Source organism: Cavia porcellus, unplaced genomic scaffold (assembly GCF_034190915.1).
Source record: "Cavia porcellus strain 051 isolate PalLab524CR breed Dunkin Hartley unplaced genomic scaffold, mCavPor4.1 scaffold_6, whole genome shotgun sequence".
Lineage (NCBI taxonomy): Eukaryota > Metazoa > Chordata > Mammalia > Rodentia > Caviidae > Cavia > Cavia porcellus.
The window spans coordinates 3976385-4000846 of NW_026947489.1; the positions used below are offsets into that span (position 1 = coordinate 3976385).

The 24462-nt window shown below is 45.4% G+C and overlaps 1 long non-coding RNA gene across 2 annotated transcripts; it reads right to left on the minus strand.

Annotated features, from left to right (window-relative positions):
* Positions 1-1615: 1615 nt before the first annotated feature.
* On the minus strand, positions 1616-22695 carry LOC134476346 (uncharacterized). 2 transcript variants are annotated; one of them, XR_010047893.1, is made up of 5 exons: positions 22483-22695; positions 22153-22321; positions 17006-17130; positions 14794-15004; positions 1616-12788 (listed from the first exon to the last, which is right to left on the minus strand). It is a non-coding gene; the product is annotated as an uncharacterized LOC134476346 (long non-coding RNA). The 2 variants fall into 2 exon arrangements; XR_010047892.1 differs by lacking the exon at positions 1616-12788 and having other exon boundaries at positions 13803-15004.
* Between the last annotated feature and the right edge of the window lie 1767 nt (positions 22696-24462).

The window sequence follows — 24462 nt, forward strand, 5'->3', positions numbered from 1 at the left end:
CTGTAACAGTATGAAAGATAAATGATTGTGAGACAGGCAAGGAAATGAAAGTGTCTTCCTCCATTCCATCTTTCAAATGAGAAAGCGTGTTTCTATGTCTTCATCTAAAAGCAAGTAAATCAACAGTCTGAGCGTGTCCTGCGAGTCTCACAGAGGAGAGCGGAGATAATAACCCGAAACTAAGTCTGAATGGAAGTTAAGTGAAACAAAGTATGGAGCACGAGAGGAGCCAGAGGCATCCGTGTGTGTCCTGAAGCTGAAACTCCATGCCAGGCACTTGCGGCACCTTCTGGTCGTGTGGTTCATTACCTGTCACAACAGGGAGAGAGGCATTGCTGACTCGTCTAAGAGAAGAAACTGGGCTGTGGAGATGGAGCAGCCTGTCCAAGAACAGACTGCAAGTGAACGTTACACTCTCCATTTGAACTCAGAACCCATTTCAGACCTACCCTGTATCATGTAGAACTTTTTAAGCACCACTTATCACGTGTTTAAGAGCATCCCCTCTTCGCCTTTAAGCTAAGGTTAAATACCGATTCAGAGAAGGCAAATTAGTTTTGCAAGTTCATTCAAGTAAATTCATCTGTCGTAGCTTGTGTTTAGATGGCCCCCATTGGCTCATCTGGTCACAGATGGGGCTTTTCAGCAGAGATGATGGGATTAAGTGTGTGATTACTAAATTAGTCCACTGATTGATTTGGTGTAGTTATGGGTATGGATAACGGGAAGGTCCACCCTGGGTATGGGTGGCCCCACACGAAGGGCAGGGAGCCTGAAGAGATAAAAGGCAGAGAGACTGCTGCTGCTGCTGCTGCTGCTGCTGCCCCCCTACCATTCCCTGCCTTGCCATGGACTATTTCTCCTCTACGATGCCCCTCCGCCATGCCACCCTGCCTTGGAGCCAGCCAACTTCAGGCTGAAACCGCTACAGACTCTGAGCTGAAATAACCCTTTCCTCCTTTACCTTTACCTGTGCGTTCTGAGTATTCTGTTTGAACGACAGGAAAAGTAACTAAGGCACTTACCCATATTAATTGATGCAAAAATGTTTCCTCTGATGTGCAGCGTTGTCTGCTAGGTAATCATAAATACATACCTGAAAGCAGCAAATTAAGGAGGTATCTGAGGTATCTGTAGTTCTCTCCTGACTTCTAGGCTGCTTACGCTTGGTATTTAATATATAGGAGTCTGAGAATTATTGGTTGACTTACCCTTAGCAATTCTTACTCGTGGCAGACAGAAGTTAAATCTGGGCTTGGATAAGTCATCTGATGATGCAGGATTGCAAGACATTTGAAAACATTAGTACAATTAGCTACTACTCAGATCTCAGACATTAACTGAAATGCAAAACCTCTTACACAGACTTTCTGTTGTGTGAGAATGGACATGTCACCAACATGACCCCCACGCTGGACCTGGAAGTCCTCTCCAGACTTAACTCTGGATTCACAGCCTTCCCATGTCCAGGCCAAGTTTCCATCCGAAAGTCATTCTGTATGCAAAGATCCTACTTAGCTCTAAAAAGAGTCCCAAAAATAACTTCACACACTTATTATAGACTTCCTTTTCAAGAAAATGTTTTTTAAAAAATAGAAAAGAAAGAAAAACTCATTCTAGGCGAATGTCCAAAAGTCACTTAACATTCATTAACATTTTGATTAATCTTTTTTTTTTAAAGATGTAAGAAAACTATCACCTTATTTAGGAAAAAATGGATTGTGATCATGCTTTCTGTGCGGGAAACTATTTTTTTGTCTAAAACTATGGAATTCTCTCCTATCACTGCTAGCAGCTCTCAGTGGATGCACATGTAATTCTTCAGATGCAGTGAAGGTTGCAGCTCCGTGTTAGGCCACAGTAACTCTGGTTTTGCGCTGGCTTAGAGAAGTGCTGTGAGCTCACTGTGAGGGGCGGAAAGTGTGGATGTTTGAGTTAGGACGGTGGGCCGCACCACGCCGCGTGTGGGATCTGGATTGTACCAACAGCGCTGGCAAAACAATGAACAGGAAAGATTCCCTGTGCAGCCTAACGGCCCTGTTGCTTTCTGGCTATGTGGTCCAGCTACGCGGTGTCTCAGAGGCCAGCTGCAAGCCAGTTTAACAAAGTGAGACAAAGGAGGGCTTCTGTTCACCATGATGAGGTCCCTAGGAGGCCTGGGAAAGAGCTGCCCTTCAGAGGACAGAACAACTGACTTCTCTGTGCAAACCTGGAAGGCGACCTCAGAGCCTTCCTTTAGCCGACCTTTGTTAGAGTTCTTCGGATTTTCTGTCGCCTCCATCTCCATTTTGAATATAAATTGGACCTTCACACACCAGAAGCAGAGCTCAGTCACCCTTAATGGTTTACAGCTCTTCCTCTCCTCCCAGTTCTTCACAGTGGTGCATCTAAAAGCTGCCCTGTGTAACCAAGTCCTGGTGACCAGCTCTCGCCTGTGACCCAGCTGGACACAGCCTGCTTGACTCTGCATGGTGACCACCTCTCAGTCACAGCATGACCTCCCGGAAGTTGTGCCTGCTTCTTTAAGCCCACCACTTAAAACTCCTGTGAAAAATCTGTTTGGATGACACCCTGGGAGCAAATAAATGCTGCATAGATCCCTCTCTCCATTCTGTGTGTTCCCTGACTTCTGCGTTTGCCAGCCTATGTCTACTGCATGGGGGGGCAGGTTTGCTGGGGTTTGCTGCTTCTCATTGTAGGGTGTTTAGCAGCACTCAATGCCAGTTGTGACTCCTCAAGTTGAAAAAACTAAAGGACTCCAAATGGTGGCAAATGTGCCCTGGGGCAAAGTCACCGTGGTTGATGATGAATCTGCACCAGCACACTCACCAGCACTGAAGACTCAAATATAACACACGCAAGAGGACTTGAAACAATGCACATGTGTTTCGAATATGTTCTGATGGGGCAAATTGCATAGAGCCAAAGAGAGTAAGGATCGCAATAGCACCAAGCCACAGAAAGGGCAAGAAGTATGGAAACCGCCAGTGAAGGGTGGTTTGGATGTAGCCAAGCCGAAAGAAGGGAAGGAGTTCTGTGCAAAGGCGCAAAGGGGCCATATGTTCTTTAAGGAACCTGCCAGCAAAGACATGCAGGCAAAGAGAAAGGATGGAGACCTTGGAGCCTGGTCCCTGGGTTTGTTTCTGCTTCCCCAACTCTCAGGCAACCGTGCAACTCTGAGCACCAATTTCTTTCTTCTGAACTCCGGTTCCCTCATCTGAAATGCCCAGATAATAATGGTAGTAGCTGGGGCGGGGAATGAGCCTGGCATTCCACTGCACGGCACTGTGGCCATCACCCACAGTAATCTGGTCTATATTCCAGAACGGCTACAGGATGGACACTGAATCTCCCCACCTGGAAAATGACACATGTTGGAGGTGACGGTTCTGGTGACTGCCCTGATTTGCTCATTACACAGCGTTACCATGTCTGGAAACATCACACCACACCATCCACATGTACAATTATTATGTGCAACTGAAAATATTATGTGCAACAATTATTATGTGCAACAGCAGCAGCTTCTAGGGTGCTCGTGAGGGTGGGGTGATGGGATGCTGTGAACCGGGTGGGTGCAGGGATGTGCTCAGTACCAACTGATGACCATCGTTAGCTGTTTGCCAGAATGAGATGAGGACCAAGTGAGGTAAGAGCCAGGGCAGGAAGGAAAAGAATGGGGCCTTTTCATGTCATTAACTGGGTTGCACTGGTCACCACCGAAGAGGTCCACGTGCACAAGTAGACCCATTTGTATTTAGATGATACTTGTCTGACTGAGCATGAGTACTAGTTTTAGGGCACAGGACTAGTGCTGGGGATTAGGTAGAAATTTGTCCCTGCTGGCAAGAGCAGGGCCTGGAGGTATTCTTCAGAAGGAGAACGTGTCAGGACCTGGCAAAATGCTTGGTGGGCTGTGAGGGCAGGCCAGAGCCGCTGGGAGGAAGGCGGGGAGGAAGAGGGAAAGACACTGGAGAGACAAAACCCAGGTGCAGCCGTCCAACGTGGAAGTAAGGAATCGGGGGCACGGGCAAAACACTTCTGTGTTCAGGAGAGTGACCACTACCGGCCCTCACTGAGGCCCGGTCACTGTGCCTGTCTCTCCACTAACCCCGAAGGACATGGAGTCAGTCAGTGTTCCAGTGAATCCTGGCCCTCCGCTGTCCATGACCACGCCCTCGGAATCTGTGGGCTTTACCTTCAGTTTTCACTGAATAAATAACCAAAATGGAAAAGTAACGCTTAAGTTTTAATTCTCCAAATAGTTAATCACCCACATGCATCAATTGAATTAGTAACAGTTCCTGAGTTTCGAACTTAGAAAGTAGTTGGAGACATGCGTTTTTAGTGGCATAAGACTAAAGTGGGTTTCAGTCTTCTAATTTAAGTTTCATCACTGGCTTTGTCGTAAGGTTACACTCAAGGTAAAGATCAACTTTTTTAATGAAATTGTTTTTTTGATTAATGCACCATCAATTCTTCCTATTGGGTGGCAAAAATAATAGAAAATCGCTTTCTGTGTTTAAAAAAAAATTACCAAAGACTATTTTCAGCTGGGAGTTTTACTGTGCTTGGTATTGTTGGGATAAGGTGAAAAGGGGCGTGGGAAGACACGTACTCAGGTTATGTGTTGGAAATGGGATTAAGTCAGCAGAATAATAAGAAGACATTTCCACAGCTGCTTCTCCATCATTTACGTGGTGATGCCAGCTCCTTGGACAGCTCCTTATATATTTAAATGAAGTTTAGGGAATTTTTAAAAATTACTTTTAAATTCTTTTCATGAGCCTTGAAATGGTTACTCAAAATTTATCCAAATCAGCGTATGCAGAAGCAATTGGGTCCTTCTAGCTTCCTACTGCAGTGATATTAAAAATATGCATATTTAGTTTATGTGTTTACTACTCAGTGCAAATTTTTTGCTATCGTAGTGAATAAAAAGATTAGTACCAGAATAGTGCAAGTATAAAAGGGACAAATGATGAACACTGCGGGAATGTCTGAGAAGAAAGTGGCAGCTCTTTAAATCTAGTAAAAATTAGTACCATGTGCAAAGTAAGTGATTATATACTGTTAACAATAAGTATTTTCTGATCTGCAGAAGTAAAACACCAATGTTCTTACCTTACCTTACGCTTTTGATGTATCACTTTATTTGTGGAAAAATTAAGTCCTATAAAATGCATGTTTCATTCACTACATTGAAAGGCAAATACTACAGCATACATGAAGACGGAGAACAGGGCTGGTCTCCTCAGAGGAGAGGCCTCAGTTCCTCCTGTTCTCTTGGCCGACGGGTCACTGGCCTGCTTTGCTGCTATGTCCCAGGATTATAGGCAGCTAAGTCACATAGAAGTTGATAGTCAGAGAGGGACTGGGGTCCTGATCCCCATCTGGACCTCCTGCCCAGGTGATGCTGGCTGCACTGAAATCCCCTGTCATTCTCCTTCTCCAGGGGGGTGTACAGCCTGGCTGTGGCGTCTTCATCCTGAGGCCTGGCTTTCTTCAGAGGCGCCTCAGGATGAAGAAGGTAATGGCATCCGTTACCGGGCGGGTGAGCGGAGAGTCCAGACCCATCTCCTACCAAAGATGCTTGTTCTGTTCATGCACCCTTGCTGTGAGATTTGGTTCCCTATTGGACCAATATCAGCCAAGGAGATACATTTATATTCCTGCAAGTCAACTGGGGTTTGGCCCACTCTGTGGTCTATGTTGTGACTTCCTGTGTAAATTACCCTGACAAAGGGCCTCAGTGGCAGCCCATTCCCGGGTCTCCTCCGATCTCTCAGGTGCTATTCTTTGTCCACAACACACTTTTACTCCTCTGAACCTCCTTTGTCCTTTGGAATTCATTCTTCAACTTCAGGGGACAGAAACTCTGCATATTGACATCTATCAGGTTGGGAGTCCCGCTTCCCCCTGATAACTAGGACACTCTTCCTACCCGCCTGCCCTCACCCCATCCAGCCCCACTTCCTTTTGTGGATATATCAGGAGGTATAAAGTTACACACAGGTCTGGATCAAAGCCCCCAGGGATCTTTCGTTTGCCTCTCTGTGAGCAGGACCCTCTCTCTCCCTCCACAGCTCTCCGTTATCTTGATATTATGATAAATCCTTCATTGTGCTCTTATTTGCCAACTTCACCAACTATGCATACAACCTGGCACGCACACCAGTCCTGCCTGGCTCTGGAGCTCTAGTATATTGCAGGGATGTAAGTGGTATTGGCTGCCTTACTTTCCTCTTTGGACACCGAAATTCATCTTTGCTATAGTGCTTGGTTACAATTTATTCATTTCCGCTGATGCATAATCGTTAATGCATTGATTTTTTTTTTTTTTTGTGCCTCACAATAGATATTTGGGAGTTGCAATGCTAGTATTTCAAATGTACTGCTAGAAGGTTCTTGCACATGAATGTGCAGAAATTTCTGAGATACACACCAACAGAGGAGCTGCTGGCCACACAGAGGTCAGATGATGCTCAGAGACCTTCTGAGGAGACAACACTGTGCTACCTGAATTCTCAGACTCCCCACTTCCCCTCAAACACGGGATTTTCAGGCTTTTACATTTTTACCCGTGACCTTATATATGCAGTGGAATCTCCTTTGGTTTCATTTGTTTTTCTTTCTTACTGTAAAGATCGGGGCCTCGCCCCTCTGGTTGGTGGCCATTTGGATTTCCTCATTGTGGAATATCTCTTCAAGTCTTCTGCCCCTTTCCCCTCAGTTAGACTTTATCTTACTGATGTGGCAGAGTCCCTTAGATGTTTTGGGTATTTGACCCTTGTTACAAACATCTGCCATTTATAAACTCTATTTTAATTGAAGGAGTTTATTTTTAGATTAGTGAAAGCTCTTACTTTTAATGCAGTCATATTTATTTTATGCTTCTGTACCTATTAAAACATTTTTCTACATAATGAATGTATCAAAAGAGGTTCTTGTGTATTGTCTTCTAAAAGTTTTATAACTTATATTTTTACACATTGTTTGTCAATTGCTTTTCATACTTCTTGTGATGAAAGGGTTTTGTTTTTTCCTTATGAATACCGAATACCCCCAAACTGATCATCCATTAGTGTTACCTCTGTCCTATGCTAGTATGGTCATATCCGTGGATCTCGGTATGAATTTTCTGCCCTGTGTGGCTGGGAATTGCACTGACATCTTTACCACACTGCATCTTCCAATCAACAATCTTGATGTAAGCCTCCATGTAGCAAGAGCTGCTCTATGTTCTAAAGCAAGTCTTTATTGGGTGCTTTGTCCTCTGTAGAAGTCATGCGTATGTTTTGTTAGATTTATTACTAGATTTGTGATATTTTAATGCTGTGTTAAACAGTAAAATTTTACGTTTTGCTTTGTAATAGTGTTTTTCTGATAGATGAGATTTCAATTGATTTTTATATTGATTTTGTATTTAGCAGACTTGTTAAACTCTCATTAATTCTAACTTGTCATTAGTGGATCATAACCCTACCTACAGCTTCTGTTATTTAGCATGGCTGTGACCATATCCATGGAGGAAAACATTTTCAACCCTTGTATTGAAGCTCATAGCACCCAGAAGTACGTCTCAGCAGCCACCAACTGTTCTGTTCACGTTACACTGACTGGGACTTACTGTTAACACTGTGCCACATGTGTAAGAGCACTCCAGGATGGAGAAAGATGGGCTCAGGACAGGAAGGAGACTCATAGTACTTTTAGAAACCCTGGGTAAAGAAAGGGACACGCAGCCAGTTCGGACTTCTTGATATTGTGCCTTTTTAGAACCATGATCTCCCTGTTCTCTGAAATGTTCCTCCCCTTTCTTTTCTTATCTTTTCTTACAAAACTATTTTAAATGTGTCTCCAAGTGAAAATAACTATCCTCCCAGAGTGAGTGTCTCTGACTCCCAAGCATATGCACTGACTGTATCCTTACCCCTTAGCAGCACAGGGCGTGAGAGATGGTGACACAGGTGCTATCACAGTCTCACCCTGGACAGCCAGCTTTCAGAGGGCAGACCTGTGATCCCACGTGGAGGCTGTGCTAGACACAAAATAACTTCACATAAATCCTAACATGCTAAATACGGAACCACACACTCTGGTTACATTTTGACAGTATCTCGCTGACATTAAATCTTGGAGGGCTTTTTTGTGTGTGTGAAAGATGAGGAGCTAGAACTTTTTATTTCTACTTAGGTTACATAAATTTACAACCACTATAGACCTACAGGTACATCTGTCTGTCTGTCTGTCTGTCTGTCTGAATCTCTCTCTTAATCTCTCCTCCCTTCATCTCTCTCTCTGTTTCTTCCCATCCTCTTTCTTAGAAGTGGAAATATTTTTCTAAAATGTAATTTGAGATGAAATGACACCAAATGTGTATTCATTGAGGGCAAGATATAAATATTTGGTGATGAGCCTAGAAGGTAGCGCACATATAAAAGAAAACGATCACTGAAAGCCAACACTATTAAACTTCCCCTTCTGGGGGAAAGGAGATGCTGTATTCTTGGTAAAGGCTCTGAAGATTGTTGTGAACTTCGACGTCACCTTGTGTGGCTCATTTTTAAGAAGCTGGGCTATGGGTTAGGGAGAGACATAGAAGGGAAAAGGACAAAGATATGATTTTACAACACCACCTCAATAAACTGTCTTCTCTAGAATAACTTCCTTGTCTATAAAAGGAGGGGTAGATATAGAATGTGTCCCAGCTGCAATCGTCTAAAAATATAAAAAGAGGAAAGAAGGAGAAAGGGGGAGAGGTGGAGAGGGAGGATCTCAGAGTTAATTTTTCCAAATGACACTGAAACTAATAAAGGAAGGATCCGAATCACCTGAAGTCCTGCCCGGTGTCTTTCCACATGGCTGAGTATTTGGAACTGTGAGGCAGAATTTCCCCCCACCCTGATTGATCTTTGGGGTTACTTACATAGAGATTTTAGATTTGGCTAAAAAAAAAAAACCCATAAATCCTACAATTAGTTTCATGTGGACAGCGTAAGCTGAACTGTGTGGCCTGCAATTAAAAATAACACTGAGCAAGTTCATTCCCCTTGGAAAGGTTCCAGTGCAAAACGTCCACTCGACATTTGTTGGGCTTTGTGGTTTGCAAAAAGGTCTTTTTCTAATTTTAGAGCCAAGGAAGGAACTTTCTATCAGGACTTATATAAAGGACATGATCTTAATCTTAGAGAACATGTTTTCTACAGTCATCTTCCAAAGGGATTAATAAACCCTTCCCTGAACTGGCTGTTCAACAAAAACAATTAATTCAGTAGCTTCAAAAACCCACTTTCATATGTGCAGAAATAAATCATTACTTGATCAGAAATATGACTCAAATGCTTTTGTCCAGCCCTCAATTTGCAAATCCCCTGACCTTTCCGAATGTCCTCGGGACTTGCAGCCAGAGAGCAGCATGCAGCTTGCTGATGGGGTCGGGGTGTAGTCACCTCAAAAAGGGGAGACGCTGTGTATCACACTCCACATTTCTCTCTCTCTCTCAGCAACGTTTCCCTGTGGGAAGCACCGTGCAGTGCTGCCCAAACCTTCAACACACTATTTTGGTAAAACCCCTTCATCGCTGATGTTTCAGGGAGCAATCATTCTAGAAGTTTCCATGCCATGGGGAGTCTACAGGTCAGCCCTGGGCCACACAGTTTCTGTTTCTTGGTTTAACTCATGTGGAACTCCCACAGCCCCTTCTCACAGACCAAGAAGTGTTAGAATTCTCCTCTCAGTATAAAAATATCAAACCGGATTGGAATAGTGCTTGAGCTGTTTCCCTATATCCAACAGAGCCTACCCTGAAGAGTAGGGTCCCTCAGATGGGCACCAATCTCATATACGCCAAGCCTTGGTTTGCGAGGGCATCAAAGGCTCACTAGGCCTCCTGCCCCTGTTGCAGTTAGTCCCCTGTTTGCTGCCAGTCATGAGAATAAATACAAAGCTGGTTTTGTTTTCCTCCTCCACGCTGTCATCTGATTGCTTCCAGGTATGATGCCTGAGGTAGAGTGATGTGGGAACAATGGGTCCTGATACATTTTCCACCCTGCACAAATGCAACGTAGGCATGGCACACACATCAGTGAGAACAGAAGGAAATTCCAACTCAGTGGACGCCTAGCTGGGTCATTATAGCAGACAATGCCTAACATTCCACAGACCATTCTGTTTGGTCACGAGGGAAGCAAACTGTGTGGCATCTCTCCAACTTTCTTGTTTTCATGAAAATCTAGTTCTTAGCCCTGAATACATTTTAGGAACACCAGCGCTGTGGTTCAGAAGTGCCCTCCAAAGGCCAGTGTGTGAGAGGACTGGCCACATAGTGTAGAATGTGACAGTTGGGAGCAACAGAGACCAACGCCCCACAGTGCTGACTGAGGCCCTTCTGCATAAGCTGGTGCTGCCCAGTGTACCCGGGCCACTAGCAGAGCAGGACTTGACTGACTCATGAATTAAACAAAGGAACCTTCCACTGACTGACCACATAACCATAGACTAAAACCACAGAAATTGTGAGAAGTTAAGTTACCACAGATATTTTGTCTCAATAACAGAAAGCTGATAAACATAACTGGGGAGCTTTTAAAACTTGAGACTGGGGATTCTGACACAGTTGGCTAGAGGCAGAAGAAAGAACCAGGCATTGGAATTCTTTGAGAAGATTTGTCTTCCCCACACGTCTAGGGGTGAGACTCAGAGTCCGATCAGCATCTTTGCCAAAACCAGCCAGTGAGGGGGGCAGGGGCAGTCTATAGCTCCACAGGAGGAAAAAAATGGTGCTGATGAACCAGCAACTCAGTAGTCTTTTCTAAACAGCATCCTCTCTGGAAATAAAGCCTATAAGAAGGAAAATCAAACTAACCCATTTAATTGATAACAGCAGCCAAGTATACAGGTCAAACATATTTAACCTACTTAGACAATGCCGGCTCACGTGTTACAGATTTACATAGGCTTTCCAGTGAAGTTTCTATTTCCTGTCTGTTTCTAGCCAATTATCTTTAAAGACTGTAGAATCCTGAACTCAAATTTTGAGACCTGGCATCAACTCTCCCCACCTCTTGTTAGCTCAGTAATCTTGAATAAACTGCATCACTTTGGAAGGCCTCAGTTTCCTTTTTGTTGACAAAAGGACACCGATAAATGCCCTAATTAATGTGTGAGAATGGTGTAAAGCTCGGGTGCGTTTCGTGAGGCTGTGTCCACTTCCATTACTATACAAAGGCAAATGGGTGCCAGTGATGAATTTTTCAGGAGCTGTGATCGCTTCATGTGGGAGACACTGTCTGCGGCTTGGGCCGTTTGTGCACAAAGGTCGTTTCTGTTTCCCAGCATCCTGTTGCATTTCTCACCATCCCATGCACCTCGCTGAGTCCTGTCCTCTGCACCAGGGATCACTAAACTTTGTCATAAACAATGAGATGGCAAAGCCTTCAGCTTTTGCAAATCACATGGTTTCCAGCACAAGTTCTCAGCTGTGCTGCTGTAACATAAAGGCGGCCGTAAAAATGTGTACTGAGGAGTATTTGCCTTTCCAATGGCCCCAGGTCTGCAGAGAAGTTATCTTCTCCTCACTCCCAATTCTTTAAATAAATTGTCTTCCTTTAATTTACATTTTTCAAAAAAGCACAGAATTTAACGAGAGTGTGCCAATAAAGCCCGCTGACCATGAACCACAGTTTGCTAACCCTTGCACTGAGGTTAAGTGTTGAGAGTTTTAGTGAGTCTAGTCTTTGCTTATGTTTTAAAGTTCTATGATTTAAATTCTCCTCTTTATTTTTTGATAATCCATATCTTTGTGTGAGTGATTTTGTAGAGGGTCTTCCTCAGGAATAGTCCGTGTTTAATTCACAAAGTAATATTTTACTAAACTCTAAGAGAATTGCAAGAGCTCAGTCTCCAAACATCCTCGTTCTTTCTGCTTTAACCTTCTAGAACTCATCGGATGTATGCTAAATTTCTCTCCAAGTTTCATATTTTCTGCCTTTTATGCCTGAGTTATAGATCTTTTAGATATTTCTTTCATCCAACAGTGTTTCTTAAACTGCATCTAATATGTTGTTCTATGCAATAATAATGTTTTAAAACTACATATTTTTGACTTCTAGAAGTTCTATTTATTTTTTTTTAAATCTAACTTTCCTATTCATAATATTCTCATACATTTTTAAATTTTCATCTGGTATGCATGTGATCATTTTAAGAATATTTTATAACATTTATTTAATAGTTTTATCCTCTAAAGTGTTTAAAGGAAGACCTAGTCCTACAGCTTAGTGATTCTGTTGATTGGCTTTCATTCTTGGTGAATGAGTTTCCCTTCTGCTGCATGACTGCAGAGTGTAATCCATCATCATCAGAGTTTTATCTGTGAGAATCGTGTGAGAACATGTCCATTCAGATAAGGCTTGCATTTACTTCTGCCAGAAAATCCTTGAAATTGTGTGCCAATTTCTGTGCTTGGATATTGCTGTCCTATTCAGTAACATACATTTAACTCCAAATGCTGCCCGCTGCTGACAGACGATGCACCTAAGATTCAGAGTTCAGACTAAGATGAGCTTTGCTGAGGGTTTGGGCAGTTAGCAATTTCTAACAGACGCGTGAGTTGCAGTTTCAGATACATCTCACACCCTTCCCTGGTGGCAGCAGGGAGCCCCATCCTGGAGCCGCCACAGGGCAGGGCGGCTGGGGCTGCAGCTGTAGCTCACACTGCCTGCTGTTCATTTCCTTTTCCTTTTAGCCACCTCATAAAGTTTCCTCACACTTGTGCTTCTTGTTTTCTGAAAGAATAAAACACAGTCGAATGAATATTAGTTAGCCTTTCCCGAGCCTCAACGTGTGGGCAAAGGCAAGTTCTCTAGATACACATCCTGTTTTGCTGTCAGAGGGTCCTTGAGCATCTTTTCTTCCCGGTTTAGATTTGCTTTGGACACAGTCTGATGATGGGAGGTAAACACATCATCTTTAGAGATAACCGGCAAGATTACACACATCTTCGGGCACTCATCCACTGTGTGCTCTTAACCTTCCCGGCCCCCATTACCTCGTTTATGAATCAAGACAATAAGTCCCATCCTTATCAGTCAGTTCATTTGCAGAGGAAAAATTCTTTACACCGTCTAAAGCAGAAAGGAATTCCTCACGAGAACTGAGTGTTTGCAGAAAGACTGGCAGAACCCCCGTGGCTGGCTCCCTGGGACTGATGCCCACAGGGGAAGCCAGGCCCTCAGAGAGCTGCTGCCTTCAGGAGCCCCGGGAGTTGATGTGCCAGATCCAGAAGTCCCTGTACTGAGATGCAGTGCTGCCACCCTTGCTGCTCTGCAGGTGAGCAAATCACAGGTGCCCATATGGGGGCCCCCGTTCCCCCTCCTGACATGCGCAGCAGCCACAGGATGTTGGGGTGGTGGAGACAACACTGCTTGCCTACAGAGGACCTCAAGAGCAGCATCTCATTATCTGGGAACTTCAACCTTGCAGCAAGACTTCTGCTTGGGAAAGGAGCCCCTGATCCGCGGTCGGGCAGTGTGGGAAGGCAGGCTGTGTGTGGGTCGCCAACCTCTGTAGAACAGGAGGCTGAGAGCCAGCTCCGGGTGGGGAACAAATGCAGTAGCGCATGCCGGGGGCTGCCAGCATCCGGTGCTCTGGTGTGTCCGGGCTACTGCCTGGATAACAGGCCTGTGGTGCCTCGGGACCCTGGGGATGAGCATAGGGGAGCCGTGCAGACCTTGATTCCAACAAAATCTGACTGCTTCTAGAAAACAGACTTGACGCAACATTTACAAAAGAAACTCATGTTTCTCTTTAACAAGGCAGCAAACTTATTCTACCAGACAGGGATTAGTACAAGTACAACAGCCCACTGCCCACGCTGAGGGTATCTTGTGCCCAAACTATGGAAAGCCTGGCTGCTCCAGCACGGTGGGCTGGCACTCAATGGAGCAACAAGTAGCCAGCACATGGGCATTCGGTCAGGACTGGCAGTCATGGCAGTCACTTAGATAATGGCCAGTGAGGTCACCTGGGGCTGTTTCTCCCTCCTCTTGGTACACAGTGCTGCCCAAATGTCTCACTCTGCCACTGATCCCTTCCTCCATGCCTGTGATGCAAATTCTACATGAAGAAGAAAACTGTCACAAGAACACCTTGGTGGGTGGCATTTAATATGGAAGATAAACACTGAACTAACCTTTACCTTAAAGTTTAAGACACAATGAAATGAAACGTCCACATAGAACCTTCTCCCAACACTGCAAAGGATGTTAATAAATGATTGCTAAGTAGGACAGTCAGACAGTTAATCATCACACTCTTTTAGTTTAAGAGAATTTCAAGTGGGTGCAAGGGACAAGAAGCAGAGAGCTCTCCCTGTGCTGTGACTCAGCATGAGCCGGCTGTGTCCCTGGTGACCCACGTCAGTGGCCCTCTGCCTGCATTCAGAGCTGTCACAGCGAGTGCTCCCGTTCAGCATCTCTGCATTTGTCTCACTCAGTCCCTGCGGAGACCCTTGACGCAGGCACAGATGCTTCCTGGACAATGTGATAACTTCTGGAAAAGCTGCAAGCCTGGGCATTTTCTGCCAACTCCTGCCTCCTAAGGAAGCACCAGCACATCTCACAGACCTGGCCCTGGAGGCCGGTCCTGTCCTATTCAGGAATCACAACTGATCATAAAACTGACGGGGAAAAACACAAATGTGAATCTTGCAAAAATATATAACGAATTTATGATCAAAAATTCAAGCTGTATCATGTTGCCATCTTTGGGGCTGAGGCCAAGTGTTCCTACCTGCATTACAAGGGCCGGATAACAAACCAGGGAAAACTGAGCTCAACAAGAAGCCTTCTCTTCACAGTGAATTCCCCATGCTCAGTGTCCACTCAAAATCAGAGCTGCTGTTGCAGATTTCCTCTTTGCCAGCTAGATGTCCTTCCCAGGCTTCCAAAATCAAGGATTAAATGGCAAATGCCAGACTGGAGATGGGTCTATTCAGCTTCTTCTGAAATATTTAAAACAGAACATTTTTATCTTTGCTTGTAGTAAGCCCAGTATCTTTGGCATTAACAAGACAGACCACATACTGAACTATCGGAAAGCTTCTAATAGTGGCCACTGCACCGGGAGCTGTGTCCACTAAGTCAAGGTCAGCTTGACTCCCCCATCCCGCATTGGCTAGGGGGTGCCCTAAGCCAAGGGGGTTAAAGGATTTGTCTTAAGCCTTGCATGGGTCTCTCTGTACTCTATTCTATTGTTTCTAGCTAAGTATCCATCTTATTTTTGCTTCCTTGTGTAAACTTTCTGATAGTAATAAGAAGTATCAGACACAGGTGTTTACGCAAGAGCATAAACAGATGACCAAGAAATACATTTTCACGCTAAACATCACAAATCACTAGAGAAAGGTAACTCAACCTCACATCCAGTGGGATGATTATTATAATGAAAAGTAAATCAACAATGAAAAACGTGGACAAGAATATGAAGAAACGCAATCCTTGTGTACCACTAGCAAGACTGAAATAGTGCGACCACTGTGGAAACTAGTATGGCCACGCCTCAAAAAGCTGAACATAAAGTCACTGCATGCTGCAGCAATTCTGCTTCTGTGCATGTCTGCAGACGGATGAACTGCAAGTATCTGAAGGGACCTTCCTCCGCACACGCTCGTGGCCGCCGCATTCACAGCAGACCAAAGAGGAAAACAACCCCGATTTCCACTGATAGATGAATGGCTTTGGAAACAGGTACATCCACACGGCAGGAAGTCATTCAGCCTTAAAATGGGAAGAAATCCTGACACATACCACGAGGGCAAGCACGAAGAGCACTGCGTGTTGTGGACAAATGTTTTATGATTGCAAAATGTTTTATGACTTACAAAAGTAGGACACTCACGATGACAGATAGTCAAATGATGTTTTCCAGGATCTGGGGAGGGGAGAATAAGGAGCTGTTTAGGGGGTGTGGGGAGCTTCCATTTTGCAAGATCAAAGGAGTTCAGATGGTTTCTGGTGATGGTTGGTCAACTAGGTGAATACATGTAATAGCTTGGAACTGTGCACTTAAGAATGGTTAAAAGGGTAACCTCTATATCGCATGTATCTTGTTAAATTTTAAAATTGTAGGTAACTGAATTACACTCAGTGGCTCAGACATCTCATGGCTTTTGCTCCTTTCTGTCAATAGAAACAGGAGTTAGTAGCCTTGCTTGGCAGATAAGAATATGTGTCACACAGACAAGGGTCCCAGTGCCCAGTGAAGATGGTGAACCCCAGGGCATCCAGCCAACAACATAGATGGAACTCTGCTAAGAGGGGACAGGGCAGTGGGGAGGCTCTGAAGGGCCTCGGCTGCCTGGCCCTCGGCAGAGGGGCATGGACACCTGTGTCTCCTGAGGCCTGACAGCTCTCCAACAACTCTAAAAAGGGACCAGAGAGGCTGCTCACCACTGGGAAAGTGCACAGTGAAGCTGCCAACATTGCAGAGCATCTCAGCTCCACCGAAAAATAGCCAGCAAGAAGGAAACGAGTTAGGGAGGTGAGTGCTTGTGGTCAGACGCTGGCTGCACGCACACAGCTTTCACTCAGGTAACTGTCACTCAGTAAGCGTCTCTCTTCACCATTTTCCCCCAAGTGCTAATGCTAACCAGAGTGAAAATTCCAACAGGTAACACTTTTATATCCCGTTCTCAGGAAACCTGGGCTGGGAGTGTAGTTCAGTGGTAGAGCTCTTCCTAGCTATGCACAAAGGGCTGGGTTTGATCTTGTTTATGAGAAAAAGGAGAGGGAGGAGGAGAAGGAAGAAGAGGAGGAAGAAAAGAAGAAAGGGGAAGAGGAGAACAAATTTGCACTCTAGATTTGAACTCCTGTACCCTCCTCACTCGCCCTTAAATGTGGCTAAAAGAAAAAGCAGGAGATAGCAGCTGAAAGCCAAACCAGAAGATGGAGTTGCTCTCAGCCCACAGTCCGCCCTGTGTTTAGAAGTTCAAGTGCCACATTACCCTGTTTGAAATGTCCAGCCATTGTAGAGGTTCTTAGTGAGGTCACTCGAACAGCAACAACAATACAGCTGACAATTATCAGTCACGGAGTATGATTAATGTCCATCGTATTTTCTTTGGCGATTCTGTAAAGACAAAAGAACTCCCAGCCAGTGCTGCAGGCACCTGCACACCAAAACCATGAGCGCAAGACCCCACTTACCACGTGGGTTCTCAAACTGCAGGAAGCCTCTCTGGTGAGACCTGCCTTCCACAAACACAGTGAGCGAGGACCACACGTGAAACTGCTGAAGAAGTCAGCAATTTGCAACCTTGTGGAGTCATTAATTGCAGGCCAGATTCTGAGTAATGATAGCCTGTTGCCCTACCAGTCCTCGGGTATTTTTAACCACAAATTTATTTTTATCACTTCTGTTTCAGCCATTTTAATGGGAGGAAGTCATCTTTTGCATCCTCTTGTGATTTCTGTGATGTGCTTTGGAGAAAATAGTTCAAATGTATTTCACACCTATAATTTTATTGCTTGGAAAAACCCTCAAGGCCTCATTGGCACGGTAGTACAATCTGTCCTTAAGGGGCCCCCAGCCTGCTGAGGTGGAGACGCTGCTGTACCTGCTGTGGGTGCTGCAAATGCCTGAATTCCACCCTACTTGGGGTTCATGGGAAGTTCCCAGGGTGCTTGGCACTCCCAGCATGCATGTCAGATCTTTGAGTGCCATTCAATACAATAAAATCAAACAAGACAAAACAGAATAAAACCCAACCCAACAAAACAATGAAAATGATACAGGATGTCAAAACAAGATAATAAGGAATTAACAATGGTTACCGCCTTCAGAAGGAAGATGCCACCTAAATGCTACGCTGCGTATTATTATCCTCTGCATAGATGATCAGACTGTGGGCTTTAGGCCACAAAGTCAGTAAAACACTAAACACCACAAGCATTAAGTTGTGTTTTACTTCTATAGGTATCATCACAATCTGTGTTTTTCTGGACCAGCCAGTCACTTGGTGGGGGGGGGGGGGAACCTTAGCTCTTCTTATCTCTCAGCCCATGTGTCAGAAGAGGCTGGCATCTGGTTCTCCCCGCAGTGGCCTGTGCGAGGCGCCAGCTCACAAGGGCTTGGCTTCTTATTGGCGTCTTGTTCTCCTCCCCCACAGTCCCTGAATGTTGCCAACTCAAGGGGAAGCCCTGGTGTCTGCTTCCCCTCAGCAGCCTGCATATGGCCTGAATTTGCAAAGTGTTTAATCATCCTGACTTGGCCATCTATTTTCCAACTGCTGGGTTACCTCATTCCTGCTTATGTTCCCTCCGAAGTCCAAAATGCCAAGTTGCACATTTATTCTTTTATTGCAAAAGATTCAGTCTCACTGCTCTAGTCAGAGGTTGTTCAGAGAACAATTAGAATCAGGACATGGAGTTTACTTTATGATGATAACATTACTTTATGATGATCACCCAGAGTTAACACAAGAAGCTGCAGGAAACCTATCCACAATACCAAAGACATAGAATATTTAGCCAAGGGCCTGAATCCCACAGCAATGTCCCACATGAGTCCAGATGAAAACCCAGAGCTTGTGACATTGCCTTCCACGAGTCCAACTGGAGGTCCAGAGCCCACAAAAAAGACTCATGCCCATATGTTTTACGGATCTGTGCTGGGAAGCCCTAAAGGTCAGTGGTGGAAGCCAGAAAGTCCATGCCAGCGGGGTGAAGGAGCTGTGCTGGTGGAATGAGGGTTCTACACTGGAGCTGAGAAGTCACAATCACAACAAAGACCAGGGCTGTCCTGAAAAGAACCACAGCATCCTCAGCAACACGGAGGCCCTGAGCTCCTCCTCCGACAAGCACAGTTGAGTACATGTCAGGAAGCCAGCATGACGAGTTCATCCTGGAGACCAAGTGACACAGTCTTCCTCTCCGGACCCAGGAAGCAATGTTCGATGTGAGGACCAGAGCTTCTCCAGGAGAACCAGTAGCTCAAACAGAAACTCGTAGGAGAACCCACAATGTCTCAATGCCTCAACGCAACAATGCATTAAGGCATAGCTTCTCCTTCTCCACGCTGGCAACTTTCCTCAGGTAGAGCATCCACGCTCAGCACCATGCTGATGTAATCCAGCTGGCATTAAGTCGACCACCAGTTCTTAATCCATAACACCTGCTTAACCTTCACAGTGCCCTTACTTAGCTTCTGAACCAACTCTGTGTTCCTAATTTACAAGTCATTTTTGCACCCAATTCAACCATTTTTATTTTAGCATTATTTATGATTTGTTCACTTACAGAATTAAACCCCCATATGTATTTAATATACCTGAACCAGGTTCCCCTGAGGAAGTCCATATCTGAATGCCCTTGTCCTGTGAATGTTACCCACCATGGCAACAGGGACTCTTCAGATGTTAAAGAACCAAGGCTCTCATGGGGAAGGAGATCACCTCAGACCATCTGAGCGAGCCTGCAGCAAACACACGAGACTATATAAAACGGAAAGCAGGAGGACCGAAGAGGAGACTTGTGATGGTGGCAGCAAAGCTGGGCTGATCTGGGGTAATGAACACAGCATCTCAGGGTCCGAGAGGACAAGGAGGAGATTCTCCCCGGACTCTCCTGAGAAAAGCAGCTCTGCAGAACCGGATAAAACGCCTGACTTACCAGACTGAGAGAATAAACCTGTCTCTTTAAACCACTAAGTCTGTGGTGATTTATTACAGCAGTCATTGGAAACAAATACAATGCCTCCCTCTCCAGTCTGTGTTGATCGATGACACCCTGGTTCTTCTCGCTTTGTTTTGGTAATTTATCTGTTAAAGGAACGTGGTCATGTGTCCCGTGAAATTTCCTGTGGTTTGGATTGGGCAGACTACCTCTTGATGACTATATTTAACTTGTTCTTCCACTTTCAGAATCTCTTATCATGTCAGATCCCAAGGCCTGGGGACACACAAATTTAATTTGGATGAGCAAGTACTTCCCAGAAGCTATAAAATCCCTGTGGCATCAGCTCGCGTGGCATACCCAGCTGATCGTCGTCTTTTGTGACTAGTGATTGATCCTTTGATTCAGGGCTCTGTTTCATTAGCGCTTGCAATGCTCCCACCGGCCCATGGCTAACGGTGTTGACAGTGTGGTGATGATCACTCAGATCTCTCATTTCATGGAGAAAACAAAGTGGGTGTGTCCTAACCACCCACCCTTCTGCAGTCATCCACCGGATGCGCTCCACGGAGGAATCCTTTCTAATCAACTATTCACTTACCCTGAGGCACAGTTGGTGCAGGAAAGGTAGAGTAAATGTCTGATTTTTCTATCAGCTGCAGAAAAATGAATAAATTTTCTGCAGTCACTGGAGGTTAATCTATACTCTTTTTAAATTTTTATTATAATCCTGTGGCCTCTAAAACACTTGCTGTATGTCAGTGCAAACAATTGCTCTGTTTCCCTCGTTGCATTTCCTGGACCTGATCCGGATTTGGGGTGCTGGTGGGAGCAGCTGGTTTTCTAAAACACTCTGTGGGGCTCTCTCCTGGGCCTCAGAGCACAGGCCCAGTCATAGTATTCCTTGCCAGGAAAAGGGGGTTTAAGCTGTGGTTCTATGCAAAAGCTCACATCCAGTTCCCTCTCCCTGGGTGGGTTAAAGCCACAGCTGGTCGTGCGCGTGGGCGTGAGGAGCCCTGGCTTGGGTGCCTGGGCAGGTGTCCACCTCTGCAGCCCGTGGCTGGCTCACACAGGCTCAGGGGCTGAACCCCTCCTGAGTCCTGTATGCTGCTGGCACCCTGGCCACTCAAATTCACCACTGCAGAAGTAATTACACCTGGTTTCCTGATCTGACTTTAAATTTTCCTTCTGATTTTGGCTCCCGGGTCTTTTCCCTTGCTTCTTTCAAGTTGGCTGTGTTTTGTATTTAATGATGGATCTGACTCAAAATGCATTTGAATTTGCAGTGCAAAATAAGGCATTCTTGAGTGTCCGGTTGTCAGAACACCTACCACAGAGCTGTGACACAGTTGAGGGTTATGGACGATGACCTGAGGAAGGGGAGCCACTGGCTGAAGAAGCACAGAGTGCAGGGCAATGAGAAGCTGCCCTCCACGTCCCCCCACCGGGCTTTCTGAGGCCCAGCCAGCACCTCCATTCAGATGCTGAGGACCACGGAGTTCCAGCTGAGGTCCAGGAGGGCATTGGGCCAGGCCATGGTAATTACAATAGCAGAGGAGAGGCAGGCCAGGCCACAGACCCCAAAGCCCCCTCAGGACAGGAAACAATGTCCCACACAGGAAAATACTTTTCAGATCAGTGAGGAGAGAGAGAAGTCATCATTAATTGTATTAAAGCAATAGAAAGCTGAAGGATTCTGTCATCCTGGACTCTGCTTATAACAAATACCTGGATAAAAGTTGAGTTTCAGTCTTCCCAAGGAAAATTAGGAGAATCAAACAATCTGAGAAAATGTCTGCTTACATTTTAAAATATTTTCATGACCAGCTAAAATTTAAAAATGAATATGTCATCGGAACTAGGAGGTACAAAGAAGAATATTGATGGGATTTATGTAATAAAAAATCAATTATTTTTCCATGAACAAGATTAAGAAAAATGACTCACTGAGTTTAAAAATATCTGCAATAGTGCATGGCTTTCTTTGAACTTGAAAAAGTGATTCTAAAGTTCATTAGACAACAGAAACTAAAAATTTTAATCAGAAAAATGGCACGGGATTGCATCGGGGCACATTAATGCTTACTGTGAAGCAAGAATGGCACATAATAGACTGACCCTAGGTGATCCTGCAGGAGTGAGGCTGCTGAGCCCATGGGGTCCAGGGAGTTAAAGGGCGCAGTCTCAGCTGGTGGGAAGAGGGTGGGTCACTCCATAAATGGTGCTCAGACCACAGATTAACTCAAGGCAGAAAAATAAAGCCAGACTTCATTGTTACCAGAAACACCAAAATCTGTTCTCAATGGCTCTCATAATGTCTTGATAACTAATTTCCAATAAATTTAAAAATGTAAGAAAGATCAGTCCAACAACTGGAGGCAGTAGGAGAAAATACTGTCAACCCACAATGGAAGAGGTGATAAGCCTACAGACTGCAAGCATATGCTGATGGGCTTTTAAAAGAGCCCAGGACACTGACCGTGAGCGCTTGCAGAGGTGCCCCTCAGGAGCCGGCGTCACCTGATTGCTGCAGAGACTCAACCAGAGCTGAAGGTCTGCGTGGCCTGTGTCTAAGTGCTTGGTCCTGAGGTGACTTTCTTGAGGGACCCAAGCACGTACGGAGAAGGACGCTTGATTAAACAAGAAACCTGAAATGAAACAAAAAGTCCCAACTTGAGGGCCTCAGCAAGAGACACACACCAAAAAACCACGCGACTGTGTTACAGGAAAAGTCAGTGGTGACGGTCTACATTCACCAACTCAAAAATCCCCTGAAATGTTCAGCAAGGGAAACGAAATGGGTGAGGACCTTGGTTCCTATGTAAACCTGCAACCTGAAAATAGTGTGCGTGGGCTGGAGGTGCAGCTTGGTGAAGAAACGGGGTGCTTGCCTACCAGGCATGCACGGCCTGGGGTGTTCCAGAGCAAAGCGAAGCCGATGCCCCCACCAGCCCGCAGGCCACACCCTGACCCCACAGTCACGCCCCAGTCTCAGAAACGCCATGGCAAGCGAAATAAACAAGACAGAAGAATAAAGAGCTTGCGCCTGCCTTCCAGTGATTTCCAAAGGTACTAAAACCTTAGCTCGGTGTGAGGGTGCCTGCCTGTCATCCCGGCCCTCCAGAAGGCTGAGGCAGAAAGAGCAGAAGATCCTACAGAATTTCAGTCTAGTCAGACACTGTCTTAAAGGGTGTGGGGATCAGGGGCTGAAGTGGTGGCTCACTGCCAGGGCTCTGAGTTCAATCCCTATGTAAATACAAGAAAAATGTAAACCGTGCATTGTTCAGGGATGTGACAAGCTTTGATAGAAAATCACTGTAGCTTCAAAATAGTGAACAAGTTCTACATAGTGGCAGATTTCAACATGCTCAGAAAGAGTGATTAGAGTCAAACATAGATTTAAATAAATTAAGTTTTCTACCCAAGAATCCAGGAGAAACAATAACATAATAAACCCAAAGAAATTAGAAGGAAGAGAACCAGAGGGAGAAAGGAAAGCGAGAGGAGAGAGTGGGATGGGGGAGGGAAGGAGAAGGGGAGGGAGAAAAAAAGCAGTTTTATTCAATAAGAGAAATCTAGCCGCAAACCTTTCAGACAGAAGCAAAAGAAGATTCCAGGAAATCAGCCATGAAACAAGCTTTGGGAAAATAAGATGAAAGGCAGTAAGACACAAATAAGTAATATAAAACACAAAAGGTGTGCGAGAGGCCACCACAGTGAGGACCCACGTGTTGTAAAGGTTTATGAGCATCTCTACAGTTAAAAAATGTGTCACCTGAGCACAGTGATGTTGTGGCAAAACCTCTCTGCATGATTTTCTTCCTGAAGGAGGGTTTCTTGACTGAAAACTGACCGGTGCGCTCCTTGTGTCCTTCTGTGCTAGCTGGGCAGCGGCCCTGGGCAGGAGCAGAGGGGAGCTGTGCAGACCAGCACACTCAGCCCCGGGGTGGAGGGTCCTGATCCAGTTCCTTCTCCTGAATAAATGGGGTCCTTTGTTTCAGCAAGGTGAGCGGAGATGTGAGAGGCCATCTGGAGCCGTGGACCTGTCATCGCGCTCCCAGCCTGGAATCATCGCTCACATCTCGGCCCCTGGGTTTCTCACCCCCAGCGCCTCCGTAGATCATTCCTGCCAGGCCACACCGTGATTCATCCCTTACAGGGCACATCTCTACCCACAGCTTTCCAATCCGAAGGACAAACAAAAACCCACAGTGAAAACCCCTCCAGCCTCCTGGTGCAGAAGGGAAGCCAGTGGCACTTGGTTCTGATACCCAGGAATTCCCGTACCCCTGCGAGACAGGTGCCTTCTGTCGCCTCTCTGCAGCACTGAGGTTTGGACCTGTCGTCAAAGGCTGCGAGCTGGGTCTGGAGACAGGCTACTTCCACACATAAGGAGAATGTACGAGAAACTTCTTGGAAGCCTCCATACCTGACTTTGTCCAGACTTTGGTTCCCTTCTCTATCTCTGCACTTATTTTCTCTGAAGAAGGAAATTTGGAATTGAAAGTAGCTCTCATAGATGCAAAAATATAGCAAAAAAAGTGACACATATACACAGTATGATGCCACCAGGAAAAGGAGGGAGACTGCCAGTTGCAGCTACAGGGTTGGAACCGGAAGACACTGCATTAAATGGCATGCATTGGACATAGATGTACAAAGACTGCAGGATCTCACTCACTGAGGGATCTAAGGGGTTCGATCTGCCAGAAGGTGAGAGTAGAAAAGTGGCTGCCAGAGTCTAAACAATTAAAGGGGAAGGATTGGTCAACAAAGTTACAGTGAGATA